General features: G+C 42.3%; 1 protein-coding gene and 1 long non-coding RNA gene across 4 annotated transcripts in view; both read left to right on the top strand.

The window, feature by feature from the left end:
- Nucleotides 1–17,846, top strand: part of CDH13 (cadherin 13) — a 1,287,326-nt gene that overhangs the window by 980,961 nt on the left and 288,519 nt on the right. The window lies entirely within an intron of this gene.
- LOC145717513 (uncharacterized) lies at nucleotides 6,146–15,830 on the top strand. Its single transcript, XR_014140780.1, has 2 exons — nucleotides 6,146–6,883; nucleotides 7,096–15,830. It is a non-coding gene; the product is annotated as an uncharacterized LOC145717513 (long non-coding RNA).

Raw genomic sequence — 17,846 nt, 5'->3', positions numbered from 1 at the left:
TTTTTAAAGATTTTATTTATTTATTTGAGACAGAGAGAATGAGATACAGAGAGCATGAGAGGGAGGAGGGTCAGAGGGAGAAGCAGACTCCCTGCCGAGCAGGGAGCCCGATGCGGGACTCGATCCCGGGACTCCAGGATCATGACCTGAGCCGAAGGCAGTCGCTTAACCAACTGAGCCACCCAGGCGCCCTAATGATTTTATTTTTAATCATAGTGGTGCCCTTGATTTAATGTCTACGAAGGTTAAGCCCTGTCTTGGGAACTTTCGGTGAATTCTCTCGAGTCCTCACTTCCCAGCAGGGTAAGAGGTTGGCCATGTACAGGGGAGGCTCCTGAGGCTAGGGGCTTCTCTAAGGCCACACAGTGACTGAAGATGGAGAATCAGATTTAAACCCTGGGACTGCAAGGGCAGGAGGTGACATCAGGAACGACGTTGACAACAACGACGATGATGATGGCGATAATGAGAGGCGGAGGAAAGGAAAAGAAAAGAATAACAAGCACATCGCCAGGCTTGGTATTCGTACTTTCTGTTTTAACTTTTTAATCCTCATAATGAGCTTTGAAAGGTAGCTCCTGTTATGGACGCACTTTAGAGCTCTGTGGGATCGGTCACTTGCCCAGGGTCACAATAGCTGCTGAGCGGCGTTGCCGGGCTTGGGGTCCCAGCAGCCATGGCCCCGAAGCCTCTAACCTTGATGCCATGCTGTCATGCCAGCCTCGGGCCTGCTTTTGTCCCTAATTTCCAGATCTCCTCCCCGATCGCGTCGCTCCATGGTCATGAGCAAACCCTCCTTATTCCCAGGGCAGGCATTTCATTCCTTGAGGTTGTGCATCCCCAAAGGACTTTGAAGGTCACAGTGATATGTTTGTCACTTGGATTAAAAAGAGAGACAGCCGGTGAGAGACAGCCCCACCTTCTTTATGCTGCATTCAAAGCAGTCAAGAAACAATACCTCGGTCAAAAGCAGGGGGCATTTCTCATCAGCCGATGTATGTTCTCACTCCGTCTGATATATTTCATTTTCTCTCAAGGTACCCTCAAATGTTCTAATTTGGAGGGAAAAAAAAAAAACACTAGAAAGTGTATCCACAGGTGAACATTCTTCTGCTCTGATGTGACTTTTAGAAAGTCTAGTTGTTCTTGATATGCAAAGTAATCTGGAAGGAGCACAAGCATGGGAGAGAAGGAGGATGCATTATTCATTGGGCAACAGCCTCTTGTATTTTAGAAATGAGAGCATCCCGGTGTTGATTTAATACCACCCAGTGCTTAGGAGGAATTCAGTTAGAGATACATTTGTAGCTTGAAGAGTGGCTTATTTGATACTTATGAGAGATGTTTCAGAGACATTATGCCCATGTGAAGCTAGAGATGGAATTGTTTATCTTTGTATCTACTTGTCCTGTTTCTCCAGTGAGTTGGCAGGACTCTCCATGGTAAGAATCAGGTCTTAGACCTACTTAGAACTGCACTACCAGACATAGTGCCCTGTCCCTATCCAGAGCCAGAGGAACATTTCCAAATGAGAAAGCCCTCGAGAGGCAAAGCATTAGAGGACTGACCTGAAGCAGTTCACTCACCTGCTAAGACTCAGATTTTGCTCGAGTGTTCAAGGTCCACACCTGGTCCATGTGTAAGTGCAAGGAAGGCCTCTGCTGTCCTCAAGGGAAAACGTCCATGTCTTCAGAAAGTCATAAATAGAGCCGTTAGTTTAATGACTCAGCGGTTCTGAGCCCTGAGCGTGCATCAGAATCACCAGGAGGCTTTGTTAAAATACCCAGCGCTGGGCCTGCTACCCAGTTTCTTACTCGTAGACCCTCATTTCTTAGGGCTGTCCTAACAAATACCACAAAGCTGGTGGCTTAAAGACACAGAAATGTATTCTCTCACCCTTCTGAAGACCGGAAGTCCAAAATCCAGGCGGTAGCAGGGCCCTGCTGCCTTCGAAGACTCTAGGGGAGAATCTTCGCTGCCTCTTCGGGCCTCCAGTGGTTCCAGCAGCTCCTTGGCATATGGCTTCACTACTCCCACCTGTATCCTCACCTCCACGTGGACTTGTCTCGAATATCCCTTTGCGTCTGTCTTAGAAAGACAGTTGCCATTGGGTTCAGGGCCTATCTGGGTAATTCGGGATGATCTCCACTTGAGATCCTTAACTTGATTGCATCTACAAGGAGTCACCTTCCACACAAGGTCACCTTCACGGGCTCCAGGGATTAGGACCTGGACGTAGCCTTCAGGGAGCCCCCATTCACCCCATCACAGCACGCCTGGAATGAGTCTCGAGAATGTGCGTTTTTGCATTTCTAACACATTCACAATTGGTGCTGGAAGTTGCTAGGAGGTTGGACTAGGAGAGACTGTACTGCTGCCCCGAAGGGAGAGAAATAATACAATGCCTCTTTGAAACAGCTCCTTTTCTGTAGACTTCTTAAAATAGATTGTATCTCATGGGATTGATTTATGGTAGCCATTAAGCCGGATGCATCGCTATACCACTAAAATTAATTTTTTAGTTGCTAACCCTTAATTATTTGTAGAAGATAGGACAAAAAAATGTTGGAAGCAATATGGAAATAGTCTTTGTATTCAGTCTATAATGGATGCTATTTAAAACAATGGCTTTTCATATTCCCATATAAATGATGCAGCTAACATTCAAAGCTGTAGACTGTTCAAATGCTTTGTGTCCAAAAAAGGGTACAAAGACCATCAGACTATAAACTGTGATTTTTCATTGCCAGGGCATGTTTTAGTAGAATGGTGTGTTTCTGTAGAAAGAACACTTAATTCTGGATTCAGATCCTGAGTGTGCTCTCTTTTTGGCTATGAGATGTTAGGTCTTAGTTTGCTTGTCTAAACAGTGTGGGCAATAATATTTTGTCCTAATAATTAGCAGGCTTATGATGATGATCCATTAAGAACACTTTGTAAACTGTCAAGTGTTTTGAAATATGTTATCTGTATAATGATGAGGTGGAGAATAAATACAAAGTGAAGTTAATTCATGGAAGTCTGTGGACTTAGGTAGGTCCTTAAGGAAAATTCCAGTCCACAGTATATCCATTGGGCTTCTCCCGTATATCAGTTGGTCTTCTTCAAAGATGACCACAATATCTACCATCTCACATGGTCTTCTTCATTGAGATATGGGGACTTTATACCATCCCCTTGGACCAGGAACTCACTTGTTGCCCACAGAAAGTCGAGGAAGTGACTTCTCAGGTGAGGTCATAAAGGGCCATGCACTTGCACTTCGTTCCCTGGGAGTCTTACCCCTGGAGTCCTACTATCCTGGAACCACCATGCTGTGAGGAAGCCCAAACTCACCCACACACAGAACCTGCATGGAAGGACCCTGGGACTACGTGAAGAGAGCAAGAGGAATGCCCCGCCACACCCCACCATCTCAGCCACATCCATCCTCCAACTGAACCAAGAGAGACCCCAAGCCAGAATCCCAGAAACACCCAGCCCAGCTGAGTCCCTCCTGCATTCCTGACCCACAGAAACCCGAGCACATAAGCAAATACATGTTACTGTTTTGAGCCTCTAAGATGTAGGGCGATTTGCTATACAACAATAGGTAAGTGGAACATTCTATATAATCCATCATAACCAAGGGTCTCGCTATCAATTATGTGTTGAAAAGACCGTAGTTAATCAAATGCTGTTCCTTCTAGCCCCTCACACCCTCATGCAGCCCCTTTGTTACTCACCTTTTTCATTTCAAATATACCTTACCTTCTAGTAACAGTCTAGATGAGAGTCCCTTGCTCTGCTTCCCAGCCCTACTTTCAGTTTGTATTAAAGCCTTTATTTGGGTGACATGGACTGATGTCAGTTCTCTTCCACTAGACTCTGGGCTCCAGGATGACTAGGACTCTGACCGTTTGTCCTCACCTTTATATCCCCCATACCAGCCCAGTGCCTGGCACCTAGCACACATAAACAGGACATCCTATGAACAAATGCCAAAAAGCATTGTATGATGTAAGACAGTACTTTATTATTTTCCTATAATCATACGGTGCCTAATTGGCACATCTGTTTCTTAATTGGCCCTTTCTAAAGCCGGCCTCATGATCCTATAAGAAATCAGGAAGGAAGGGACCTCCTCAGGCCTGGAGAATTCAGAAGGGTTTCTATGGCAAGGATTTAATAGGTATCTGAGAAATCTCAGTGAGCATCTTGGGACTCCTGATGGCCACAGAAAGAATGACTTTTAAAGACACTGATCCAGGAATGTCTGCGTAGCTGTCCTTTTCCTTCTCATAAATTGCCTCACAGAAAACACAGATGTTGGAGATGAAGTGTTTGTTATTTTGGCACTCAGATGCAGGACGTTAGTCTGCTTTCACAGGCAGGCTTCTCAGAGCTCTAATGGTAGCCTGCGGGCTGGGAGGGTCACCAGACCTGGTGCCCCACAACCAGGGCACCAGTTATGATGTAAATTCAGAGAGTGGTGCCCTGAGGACAGTTTACACAAGAATGGAGCCTCCTAAACTCAGGCTACTTGGCAACCTGGGTCCTCCCCTTCGCTTTTCAAATGTATAAACCACCCCACACCGCGTGTTCCCCGTCCTTTGATTCCTGACCACACTGAGGTTTGTGCTAATAGGTCCCTGAAATCAGAGGCTTACATAAAGGCAAACATAAGACAGTGAGCTGAATCAACTGTGAATTGAGTCCCATAAATCTGCCATCTTTCCATTTGGCCCACAGGTTGTCCATGTTGCGTAGAATGACTTGTGGCCTTCACCTGAGATTCACTCAAGCCTGCGGAGATTGTTTTAAACTTTGGTCCCGTAAACTAGTCTCTTAGTATCATTCTTATGACTAAGGATGAGGGCATTCACTGGTGCTTCCTGAGCATGCCCTCTATCCCATGTGTTTCACTAAATTCTTTAAGCAAACAACCCCACATAATCCTCGCAACAACCCCATGAAGTGTATACACCAGGAATATTCTCGTTTTCAGAATTAAAGAGAAGGCAGAGGTGCAAAAAGTTTCATACATTTTACTGGTCACACGGCTAGAAAGTAGCAGAGCTAGAATGTGAGCCCAGTCTGACTCCAGAGCTTGAGGTCTTGACAAGGAGACCTGGAACGCCAGTGGCCACCAAAAGAATGACATAGAAAACAGGAAAGGGAGAGACCCCTGAAAGCAAATGTTACTGTCGTGTTTTTCTTCTCATTGTATTTCTCCTCATAGCGCACACAGGTGTTACAGATCAGTTTGTTTTGTTTTGTTTTCCAGTGTCCAGTTTACTTTGAACTTTTGGATTCCAGTTGTAAACTAGCCTACCATTATTACTATTCACCCAACAGAAGGGTCTGGCTCCCAGAGCGCCCCCTATTGACCGTATGCTCTACTTCCTGTCTCAACTCTGCACCACGTACAAGCCCTTTCTCACCGGTTATTAAGACGCGAGTTATAGAAAAGGGCAGAGAACAGTGATCCACCCTCAAGAGAGTTCCCACTGGCATAGTGTCATTGCACCGTGGGGACGTGATTATCCAGGCTGCTTAAAGCCACCAGCGCTTATTAGCCCAGTCACTTGTACAAATATGCAGAAATAGTGCTGACCTATTCCTTTTGCTAAGATTAAAATACATTTAATGGGGCGCCTGGGTGGCTCAGTCGTTGAGCGACTGCCTTCAGCTCAGGTCGTGATCCCGGGGTCCTGGGATCAAGCCCCGCATCGGGCTCCCTGCTCAGCAGGAAGCCTGCTTCTCCCTCTCCCACTCCTCCTGCTTGTGCTCCCTCTCTCACTGTGTCTCTCTCTGTCAAATAAATAAATAAAATCTTTAAAAAAAATACACTTAAGCCAGTAGCTCTTTCCAGAAAGGACAGTCAGTTGGGCACAATTTGTATGTGGTGAACTCAGGTTGACTTCTGCACCTCGGTTTTCTCATGTACAAAATAGTGATAATATGTACCTTATAGACCAGTGCCATTTATATGAAAGATCCAAGTCAAGCCCCAGTACTGTGCCTGATCCATAGGGAGCTAGCAGGAAGTCAAAGTTACATCTGTCAATATTGCTATTGGTATGCAATTTGGGTCTCAGTCTTCTTTAATTTTAAATTTGAGTAATGAGACAATATTTTGTTCTCTAGCCCCATTCCCTTTAAATTTAGGTATAATAAGTCCCTTCTTGGTTGGGTACCCAAATTTTTAAATTTAATTTAGATCTTAATTTTTTAATCTCATCCATAACCAGTTGCAATCTGCCCTTCTGGAGGACATGGTTTCTTAAGGCTCGTCTGAGCTCCCCCTTCACCACCCTGATTTATAATTCGATATTTAGCACCCTCAGCTGCTTCTAAAACCCAAGGGGCAAATTGGTTACCTAGCAACCACATAAATGCAATTGCTAACGGTACAGTTTAGCCCCATTTTGTTATAATGAAATAATATGTGTTATGAGAATGAAAAGCCGAGGTGTGCTAGATGAAGTCAGTGCTTTGGAGAAAAACTGCTTCTTTAGGACAGATTAGTAAAGTGGGAATTGTGCTGGTCACCCCCTGGTTCTCTATGACTCACTGTTTTCTAGAACAGAGGTCTGACCATGTGAGTCCTTGGGCGAGGAGAAGACAGTAGCCATGGTCGGTGTGCCCGGCAGTCTTTAAACAGCTGTAAATTTGGATTTATTTGGGTGGGGAGGCCATCCACCCCCCAGCAGTATCATGCAGGCCTGCCTGGTCCCCAAAGGCATCTGGCATCAAATCCCTTGGTAAAGAGCATCATGATGTCTCTTTCTTCTCTCAAAATGAAATCCATAAATAATATTACTACCTACACACATAACTTAAAAACAACTCTTAATATTATGCCATGACTTTAATATAAAGGAGAAATTAAAAGAAAGTAGTTTACAGGGCGCCTGGGTGGCTCAGTTGGTTGAGCGACTGCCTTCGGCTCAGGTCATGATCCTGGAGTCCCGGGATCGAGTCCCGCATCGGGCTCCCTGCTCGGCAGGGAGTCTGCTTCTCCCTCTGACCCTCCCCCCTCTCTTGTGCTTGCTCTCTCTCATTCTCTCTCTCTCAAAAAAATAAATAAATCTTAAAAAAAAAAAAAGAAAGTAATTTACAATAATATATATATTAAAATGTAAATGTTCAAGCATGACTACACTGAAAGATAAAATGATGTAGTCGGATGTTTCCACCTATTTACGATGAATCAGCTTGAATTTAGGGGAAGCAAGATGACTCAGAGCCCATTCCACAGGACACACACCGGGGGTGGGAAATGCAAAGGTGCAGACACACACATATATGAGAACAGAGCTAATTTGTTCAGAGCAGATTAAAATCACACACAAAAAAGTCTTGTTTATAGAGAGAGTTAGGTTCTTCACTCAGGGAATCTTTAAGGAAGTTTCCACTTACATGAATGCTGGGTGAGAGCCTGGGAGTCAAGTACAAATTGAGATAATTCTTTGTCGAGGAGCTTTCCTTCAAGTTTCAGAAATGTTTGCCTCCTCCTTTGCTTCTGCTACTGAAAGCCGACAGATGTCCACTGAAGGTAGCAACCAGCATTCCTGCCCTCCCCGCTGCAGACTCCCAAACTTCCCGTGGTGGCTTTTCACCACTGGCCTGTTCTACCTGCCCGACCTTATTTCTCCCTTCCCCCAAAACATTCATCCATTCATCCATTCGTTGAGTCACTGATTGTTCTAATAACAATGTCATTGTAGCCTTGTCTGTTTCCTCACCAGGGCGGGTAAATGACTTCACAGGACTTTACTATATACGTACGTATAGAACTGTACACACACACTGCAAATATATCATAGGACTAAATGGTGAACACTTCTGTGCCCAGACCCTCCAGTTACCCTCCTCCCACTGCTGTGCCTTGTGTGTCTTCCCAGAAATCTTGTTTTAGAAGCAAACACATATCTCCTTCTTGTGGTGTCCCTCCAGTGACGGGAGCCTTCTCTAGAGTCGCTTCTCCATCCTGCTTCTTCACCAGCGCGTCCTCATGGGCACTGTGTACGGATCTTCCTCATGCTTTTTAATGGCTCTGTGGTTGTTCATTTTATGGATGAACCATAACTTTTTAAAATATTGGTTAGGTTGTTGTTTTTATAATGCAAAAATGTCTAAAGCAGAGAACAAAGTAGCCAACCTCAGGATCCAGAAAACCAAGTTAACTTTTTTCCTTTAGCAAGAGAAAAGTAACAGATGCGGTTGGTACAATTATAAAGGGGGCAAGCAGGGAGTGACGTCACAGTATGAGAAATAAAACTCGCCCTTCCTTTTCTGGAGTTCCCATCCCTCTCTCCTAAAATAGCCATATCAACAGTTCCATGTGTATTCTTTCAGAAAGAAGAAAGAGCAAATGTGGCTATACTCATTGGGCAGGCTGAATAATGCCCCTCCCCAGCTCCGCACAGATGTGCGCATCCAGATCCTTGATACCTGCGGTTACGTTACCTTCGATGGCAGAAGGGACTTTGGAGAAGTGATTAAGTTCAGGCTCTTGATTTAGAGAGGTTATCCTGGTGGCCCCGCTGTCATCATGAGGGTCCTTATAGGAGGGATACGATGGTGTGAGAGGAGAGATGGTGCTGTGCTCATGGCTTCCAAGATGGAGGAGGGGCCAAGTGCCAAAGGAAGCACGTGGCCTCCAGAAGGTGGGAAAGGCAAGGAAATAGATTCTCCTCTAGAGCCTCCAGGAAAGAATGCAGCTGCGAGCTTCCGAACCTCCAGAACTCTTTTTATAAGAGAACAAACACATGTGGTTTGAAGCCACTGAGTTTGTGCTCACTTGTTACAACTGCTACAGCAAACTCATACTCCAGCAAATGCTCATTTTTATTTGCATAATGACCATATTCTGTATATGTACAACTTGGTTGTTCTTTACTAATAATAGTACCTTGTTACTTAATTTTTCATAGGCACCTGCCTTTCCCCAGATTGGGTTTATAAGCACCTCGAAGGCAAAAGCTATGCTTGGTATCACATCCTCTGGGCTCCCATCTCAGTAGGAGTAAACATAGCTGCTCAGTTAAAACTACAAAAGGACACAGAGGAAGTTAGAGCAGGCAGCGGACACTTTTGGTGTCCACGACCCAGGAGCCCTCAGCCCACGTGGATCTCAGCTGCATCCATGGCGGGCACCCCTCCCTCCACACCAGCATCTGGAAAGCACTCAAGTGCTTTTCCAAGCCAAGGGAGTTGTGTACTAACACAGGGCAGCCTGGAATTGGGGAAGTTAATGTCCCCAGAGGGAGCATCTAGCCAGTGGGAGACAGGGGTCAGTGGGACAGTGTCCAGCCCACTGTGTAAGGAAGAACAGTTCTGAGATGCACTCTCCCTGCTTCCTCAGAGGGGCCGGTGGGACTGAGCCTGTTTCCCATCCTGGTAACCAGGTCAGTAACACACCTATATGGACTTCTCTCCTTCTTCTGCTCCCTCATTCCTACTTGCTGAATCTACCCCCCACAGAAACCACCTGCTCCCAAGTCCTTGTCTCAGACTCAGCTCTGGGGGAGTTCAAGTTAAGACCAGACTCCAGCTTTGCCTCTTTTCTAGCTCAGGACGCTTTACCAAGTCCTTCTTCTAGACCCTAATTTTCCTATCTATAAAATGAAGATAACAGAATCTGCCTCAACAGATTGTCATAAAGTTGAAAAGAGGTAATGCATATGAAATATTGGGTACATTATTAATAAGCTGCCTAACCATTTGATGACTATTATGGAGCAGTAATTGCCTTATAAAAAAATAAATTGATAAAATGCATGCAATCAAACTCCTGATAGAAGCTGAATCTTTCTAAAATTGGTCTGGACCTTCCAAAGATTTCTTATTCCTTCTACCATGTTTATTCAGCAGATAATTGTGAGCACCTACTATGTGCCAGCTGTCTAGGAGCAGAAATATCACAGAGAACAAAGTAGACAATAACCATAGCTTCTTGGAGCCCAGGTGCCTGTGGATTTGTTCAGCAAATGGTATTTGTGCCCAGGAGGCACCAAGGCAAGAAAAACATAGTCATTGCCTCCATCCCTGCCCTTTCTCTTCCCATTTATTTAAAATATCGGAAAACTTTGCCATAGGTTTCTTTATTTTATGTATTTTTATTAGGTCCCCAGCATATACCAGGCACTGTGCTACGTACCCTTCTTATATAAAGATAAATAATTTTGGCCTCTGAACTCACAGAAATATATAGCCTGCATAAGGAAATGAAGCTAGGTTAATGAAAGCTCTGCCCACTTTTTCTAGCTAGCTGACTGTGACTCTAACTCCGAAAAAAAATTTCTTCTAATCACCGGTTGTAATACAAATAAGATGCAGTGATTCATTAATCTCCTTAGCCTATAATTACAAATTGGGTCTTCTCTAGAATGTACCTAAAGGAGGTAGGTACCCATTAAGCAGTTCAGGGGAGTTTTATTTAAGCTGCAAATAAAATTAGTTTACTCATTTTTAATTTGATTCCCAAGAGGCATTTTGGAAGCCTTCCCTTCTCATTTGACCTAAAACCATTTTTAAAAATTATTGTTCTCCTAAATTGAAGCCCTTTCCAGCATTGCACATAAGAAGTCTTAAAACTCATCTGTTTTCTTTTTTGTAATTGACTTACAAATGCATAATTGACTCATAAATGCATAATTGACTATGCATGGCATTTTAAAAGGGCAAAGTTTCCATTCGCTTCTTGATCTCTTTGAAGGTTTTCTGTTTTCCTAAAGCCTTCTTCCAACAACATTCCAAGTGATTCCTTGCATCTTCTCCACTTGGTACACCAGCCTGCTGGCATCTTAATGGAGGGGTCACTTCCCTGCAGTAAATGGCACCAGCAGATTTGGCCAAGGTGGGCACAATTTTCAAAGTCCTTATTTGCAACCAAACAAGCACTTGGCCTCATTCTTCTGACACGTGGACAACTTTTTTCATGAGTCATTGGACTACAACTTGTCACCATGATCATTGTTAGAGTAAGCCATCTAAACAAAGAATTCTGTATTTTCCATCGCCTGAGCTATAAATCCTATTCACACACACATGCACACACACGCACACACACGCACACGCACACATAAACCGTATACTCAAGTGACTTTAGTAGAAGCACAAAGAATGTAGCTGTTGTTATTTGAAAAGGACCTTCTAAAGACAAGGTTTAGTTAAAGCAAGCAAGCCTAGCAGTGGATGGTGGCCGCTCCTGGGGCCTCAAATGGATGTAAGTTCCTATCTCTACCCAGTATAAAGAGATGTCATGCAACAGGAAGTATGGAAGGGAGCTAAGGAGAAAAGCCCCAGATGCTAAGCCAAAGTTAGGGACCCAAGGGCTCTTTACTTAATCCAGGTGCTTCTGCTTGGGAAAATGGGCACTTGGTGCTTTTCAGTGACACCGTTGAATCAGGCCGGGTGAGTGGATGGGTGGGGGGTATCTTGTTTGTTTCCCCAGAAGTCAACAGGGAAGCAAGGATTGGAATGGAATTTGGTTTATTTGGGAGGTGCAGAAAATACCAGTAGGAAAGGGAAGAAATAAGACTGGGAAGGAGGGCAACCAATAACGGATGATTGTCCAGCCAGTTACTTCCTTGGGAAGCCCAATCCCACCAAGAAACAATAGAAAACACTATTTAAAAAAAAAAAAAAGGCTTCAGAGAGAGACAGGGGAGCTGGGGTACAGGCAGGAAATGATAAGAGCTGTCCTACGCGTGGGGCTCCAGTGGAGCCTGCTCGAAGGATATACAGGGTTCAGCCCGGATGCAGCACGTGGGTGATGTGACCCAGATCTCAGCAAACACAGACTTGAATTTCACTATTGATCTTGATCCATCAACTGATCTACAAATCGCCTTTGCTTCATAACGACTCGATTACCAACATGTGTCTCCCTAGCCCGTTTCCTTCTTGAAAATGACATCTCTCGCACAGAGCAGCTCCCTTCTTGATTATATAGAACATGACCAATGAGTCATCGATCTTTTCCCCAGAAGTAGGTTCTTGAGTGGGGCAATCTGTGTCGTGCTATTTCTCAACAAGACAGGAGGGATTTGATTCCTGGAATTTCATTAAGTCCAACTTATTTAACTAGCTTCTTCTAAATCCTGACTTGTGTCTGGTTGCTTATGTGTGTTAACACAGAATTTCTGGATTACAAGCTGAGAAATGTTTCTGGAAGATATTTAAAGCCTTCTTAAGCAGGTTAGTGGGTCTTATTTTCCGTCTGAACCAACTGTTATCAAAATACACTGGACATTGGGCATGTGCATGAGTTGGTGCAAGGGTCCCTGGGAGTTCCAAGCACAAATCCTGTTAACAGTTAATAAGATTATGAGCACAACCCATGTAGAACACGTGGTTTTATCAGCCGAAGTGAAGCACCCGAGATGCCAAATTGTTAATGGGATTCAGTGTCTGTGTCTTTCATGGGTTTCTAAATAGACAAAGTTCACTGCTATCCAAATTACCAACAGACTCAAAGCTACATCCATGTGTGGAGTATTTATTTCTTCTACTTTAAAAAAATGCTTTTTTATACTGCAATTTCCTTGCATCTTCTGAAGATGTAAGAAAATGAACCAAATATGAAAAGTCATGTTGCTTTTCAGAGTGTCTGACCACAGTCTATGGACCAAGACAATGCCAGACTCTAATTTCAGTGTTTAGCAGGATAAAGGTTATTGGCTAATGGCCTTTGAGAAAGGAGGAAAAAAATAGTATGTTGAATGCAATACAAACCCCCATATTTTGTATTAGGATCTTTTGTAAGCTCAGCTATACAATGCAATCATGAGATATTCTTCCTTTTTTCTTTTATGTCTTTGTGGATTTCCTTAAAAATGCTCCATTTATAGATACTACTCTAAGAATTTCTTTTTTTTATTTGCCATTGAATTTTTTTGAAATGTTTTACAAAGAAGGTTCATTTTAATCCCATTCAGGGACCTGAGTCATTGGCAATTCAGTGCCGACATTTTGACTGTTTTCCTGGGGAATTCACTCACAGTATTGAATACCCACCAAGTACTGCCCAATTCAATCACCCAAATCCACAATGATGATAAGTTACAGGTATGGAAACATCAGAATTGGAGCAGCCACTTAGGATCCAACCCATCTTTTCATCTATTAATACTTCTGGTCTGGCCCAGCTACACGGTAGTGACATTCAAAAGCCAACTCACGCCTGTGCATCCTTTTCCTCTCCCCATCCAACCGGTCCCTTGATTTATGCCAGTCCCTCCATAACAGTGACAGCTTGCTCTCTTGCCCTCCTTTGGCATCTCAGGACATACCTGGATCTTTCTACAGCTCAGTGGTGACCAGCTGGTTTGTGTTTCAGCAGCTTTGCCCTTGGTGCTCCTTTAGCCTAAAGTAAGCAGATCTAAACCCACTGATCTCTGCAGAGCCACGTCCTTATTCAGGTCTCTCTGTTACGTCCTTAGGGAGGTCTTTTCTGGTTACCCCTCCTAGGTTAGCACCCCACTCAGCTGCACTGTGTCAAGCCCTCCATGTGTTTTCTCGGTAGCATTGACCACCCTCTGCGAGCATCTAGGTTCTATCACTGTTGCCTGGTCTATTTCTGGCTTCCCCACAGCTGCGCGGAGAGCCCTGCAACAGGACAGGACTTGTCTCGCTGGTTCTCAGCACAGTCATTAGTGCCCATAGCACAGTGCATAGTGAGTGCTCAATAAATATTTGAAAGAATAAATTCATTTTTCAATCAAGTACTGAGCCATTTACCATCCCTTTGGCACTTAACACATGCTTTTATATTTTTCTGTTTTTATGCCTTTTATTTCTTTTTCTTGCCTTGGTGTTCTTTTTTTTTTTTTTTGGCTTTTTGGCTTTTTGGCTTTTTGAGATTTTAAGTCTGATTAACATACAGTGTTATATTAGTTTCAGGTATATGATATAGTGATTCAACACTTCTGTCCATCACTCCATGCTCCTCACAACAAGTGCACCCCTTCATCCCATCACCCCTTCCAGCCATCGCCCCACCCACCTCCCCTCTGCTGACCATCAGTTTGTTCTCTAGAGTTAAGAGTCTGTCTCTTGGTTTGCCTCCTTCTCTCTTTTTCTCTCCTCTGCTCGTTTGTTTTGTTTCTTAAATTCCACATATGAGGGGCACCTGGGTGGCTCAGTTGGTTAAGCGACTGCCTTCGGCTCAGGTCATGATCCTGGAGTCCCGGGATCGAGTCCCGCATCGGGCTCCCTGCTCGGCGGGGAGTCTGCTTCTCCCTCTGACCCTCCTCCCTCTCATGCTCTCTGTCTCTCATTGTCTCTCTCGCAAATAAATAAATAAAATCTTAAAAAAAAAAAGAATTTAAAAAAATAAATAAATAAATAAATTCCACATATGAGTGAAATCATATGGTATTTGTCTTTCTCTGACTGACTTATTTCAGTTAGCATAATATTCTCTAGATCCATCCATATCATTGCAAATGGCAAGATTTTATGCTTTTTATGGCTGAATAATACTCCGTTGTGTATATCTACCATATCTTCTTTATCCATTCATCAGTCTGATCGGCACTTGGGCTGCTTCCATATCTTGGCTATTGTAGATAATGCTGCTATAAACATAGAGGTGCGTGTATCCCTTTGAATTAGTGTTTTGGCATTCCTTGGGTAAATACCCGATAGCGCAATTGCTAGATCATAGGGTAGATCTATTTTTAACTTTCTGGGGACCCTCTGTAGTGTTTTCCAGAGTGGCTGCACCAGTTTTCATTCCCACTAACAGTGCACAAGGGTTCCCCTTCCTCCATATCCTCGACAATGCCTGTTGTTGCTTATGTTGTTAATTTTAGCCATTCTGACAGGGGTGAGGTGATAACTCGTTGTGGTTTTGATTTGCATTTCCCTGATGATAAGTGGTGATGCACAACTTTTCATGTGTCTGTGGCCATACGTATGTCTTCTTTGAAGAAATGTCTGTTTGTGTCTTCTGCCCATTTTTAAGTTGGATTATTTGTTTTGGGGGTATTGAGTTTCGTAAGTTTTTTTATATATTTTGGATACTGACCCTTTATTGGATATGTCATTGGCAAGTATCTTCTCCCATTCCATAGGTTGCCTTTTAGTTTTATTGACTGTTTCCTTCAGTGTGCAGAAGCTTTTTATTTTGATGTAGCCCAAGGTTTTTACTTTTGTTTCCCTTGCCTCAGGAGACATATCTAGAAAGAAGTTGCTATGGCTGATGTCAAAGAGGCGACTGTCTGTGTTCACTTCTAGAATTTTTATGACTTCAGGTCTCACATTTAGGTCTTTAATCTATTTTGAATTTTTTAAGATTTATTTATTTATTTTAGAGAGGGAGTCTTTGTGAGTGGGGGGAGGGGCAGAGGGAGACAATCTTCAAACAGACTCCCCACTGAGCACAGAGCCCAACACAGGGCTCGATCTCACGACCCGTGAGATCATGACCTGAGCCAAAACCAAGATTCAGACACTCAACCAACTGAACCACCTAGACGCCCCTATTTTGAATTTATTTTTGTGTATGGTGTAAAAAAGTGGTCCAGTTTCATTCTTTTGCTTGTTGCTGTCCAGATTTCCCAACACCATTTGTTGAAGAGACTTTTTCCCATTGAATATTCTTTCCTTCTTTGTCAAAGATGAATTGACCATATAGCTGTAGGTTTATTTCTGGGTTTTCTATTCTGTTCCATTGATCTATGTGTCTATTTTTGTGCCAGGACCATATTGTTTTGATCACTACAGCTTTGTAATATTAATTAAAGTCTGGGATTGTGATGCCTCCAGCTTTTCTTTTTCAAGATTGCTTTGGCTTTTCAGAATCTTTTGTCTCATACATTTTTAGAGTTGTTTGTTCTAGTTCTTTGAAAAATGCTGTTGGTATTTTTTCTTTTTTTTTAATTTCATTTTATTATGTTATGTTAGTCACCATACAATACATCATTAGTTTTTGATATTTTGGTAGGGATTGCATTAAATGTGTAGATTGCTTTGGATCATATAAACATTTTAAAAATATTTGTTCTTCCATTGAGCATGGAATGTCTTTCCATTTCTTTGTGTCATCTTCAGTTTCTTTCATCAGTGTTTTACAGTTTTCAGAGTATAGGTCTTTCATCTCTTTGGTTAAGTTTATTCCTAGGTATCTTATTATTTTTGGTGCAGTTATAAATGGGATTGTTTCCTTAATTTCTTTCTGCTGCTTCATTATTGGTGTATAGAAATGCAACAGATTTCGGTACATTGATACTGTATTCTGCAACTTTACTGAACTTATAGTTCTAGCAGTGTTTTGGTGGAGTCTTTTGGGTTTTCTGTATATAGTATCATGTCATCTGAAAATAGAGAAAGTTTTATTTATTCCTTACCTATTTGGATGCATTTTATTTCTTTTTGTTGTCTGATTTCTGTGGCTAGGACTTCCAGTACCATGTTGAATAAAAGTGGTGAGAGTGGACATCCTTGTCTTGTTCCTGACCTTGGGGGAAAAGCTCTGTTTTTCCCCATTAAGAATGATGTTCACTGTTGGTTTTTCATATATGACCTTTAGTATGTTGAGGTGTGTTCCCTCTAAACCTACTTTGTTCAGTATTTTTATCGTGAATGGATGTTGTACTTTGTCAAATGCTTTTTCTGTGTCTATTGAAATGATTATATGATTCTTATCCTTTCTCTTATTGATGTGATGTATCACATTGATTGATTTGTAAATATCGAACCAACCTTGCAACCCAGGAATAAATCCCACTTGATCGTGGTGAATGATCTTTTTAAGGTCATGTTGAATTCGGTTTGCTAGTATTTTGCTGAGGATTTTTGCATCTATGTTCATCAGGGGTATTAGCCTGTAGTTGTCTTTTTTTAGTGGTATCTTTATCTGGTTTTGTTATCAGGGTAATGCTGGCTTCATAAAATGAATTTGGAAGTTTTCCTCCCTTTTCTTTTTTTGAAATAGTTTGAGAATAGGTATTAAGTCTTTAAATGTTTGACGGAATTCACCTGTGAAGCCAACTGGCCCTGGACTTTTGTTTGTTGGGAGATGTTTTATTACTGATTCAATTTCTTTGCTGGTTATTGGTCTGTTCAAATTTTCTATTTCTTTCTCTTTCAGTTTTGGCAGGCTATATGTTTCTAGGAATTTATCCATTTCTTCTAGGTTGTCCAATTTGTTGGCATATAGTTTTCATAATATTCTCTTATAATTGCTTGTATTTCTTTGGTGTTGGTTTTGTGATTTTATTTATTTGAGTCTTTTTCTTTTTTCTTAATAAGTCTGGCTAGAGGTTTATTAATTTTATTGACTTTTTCAAAGGAACAGCTCCTAGTTTTATTGATCTGTTCTATTGTTTTTTGTTTGTTTTAGTTTCTGTATCATTTACTTCTGCCCTAATCTTTATTATTTTCTTCCTCCTGCTGGCTTTAGGTTATGTTTATTGTTTTTCTAGCTCCTTTAAGTGTCAGGTTAGGTTTTTTGTTTGAGATTTTTCTTGCTTCTTGAGGTAGGCCTGTATTGTTATAAACTTCCCTCTTAGGACCGCTTTTGCTATATCCCAGAGGTTTTGGACCATTGTATTTTCATTTTTATTTCTTTCCCTTTTTTAAATTTCTTCCTTTACTTCCTGGTTGATCCATTCCTTGTTTAGTAGGATGTTATTTAACCTCCATGTATTTGTGGTCTTTCCAGATTTTTTTTCTTGTGGTTGACTTCTAGTTTCATAGTGTTGTGGTCACAAAAATGTGAGGTATGACTTTAAGCCTATATTTGTTGAGGCTTGTTTTGTGGCCTAATATGTGATCTATTCTGGAGAATGTTCCATGTGACCTTGAAAAGAATGTGTATTCTGTTGTTTTAGGAAGAAATGCTCTGAATG

This window comes from Leptonychotes weddellii, chromosome 16 (genome assembly GCF_054177405.1).
Source record: "Leptonychotes weddellii isolate Sample4059 chromosome 16, ASM5417740v2, whole genome shotgun sequence".
Lineage (NCBI taxonomy): Eukaryota > Metazoa > Chordata > Mammalia > Carnivora > Phocidae > Leptonychotes > Leptonychotes weddellii.
The sequence above is the reverse complement of the archived record's forward strand: the minus strand, read 5'-3'. Positions and strand labels throughout refer to the sequence as shown.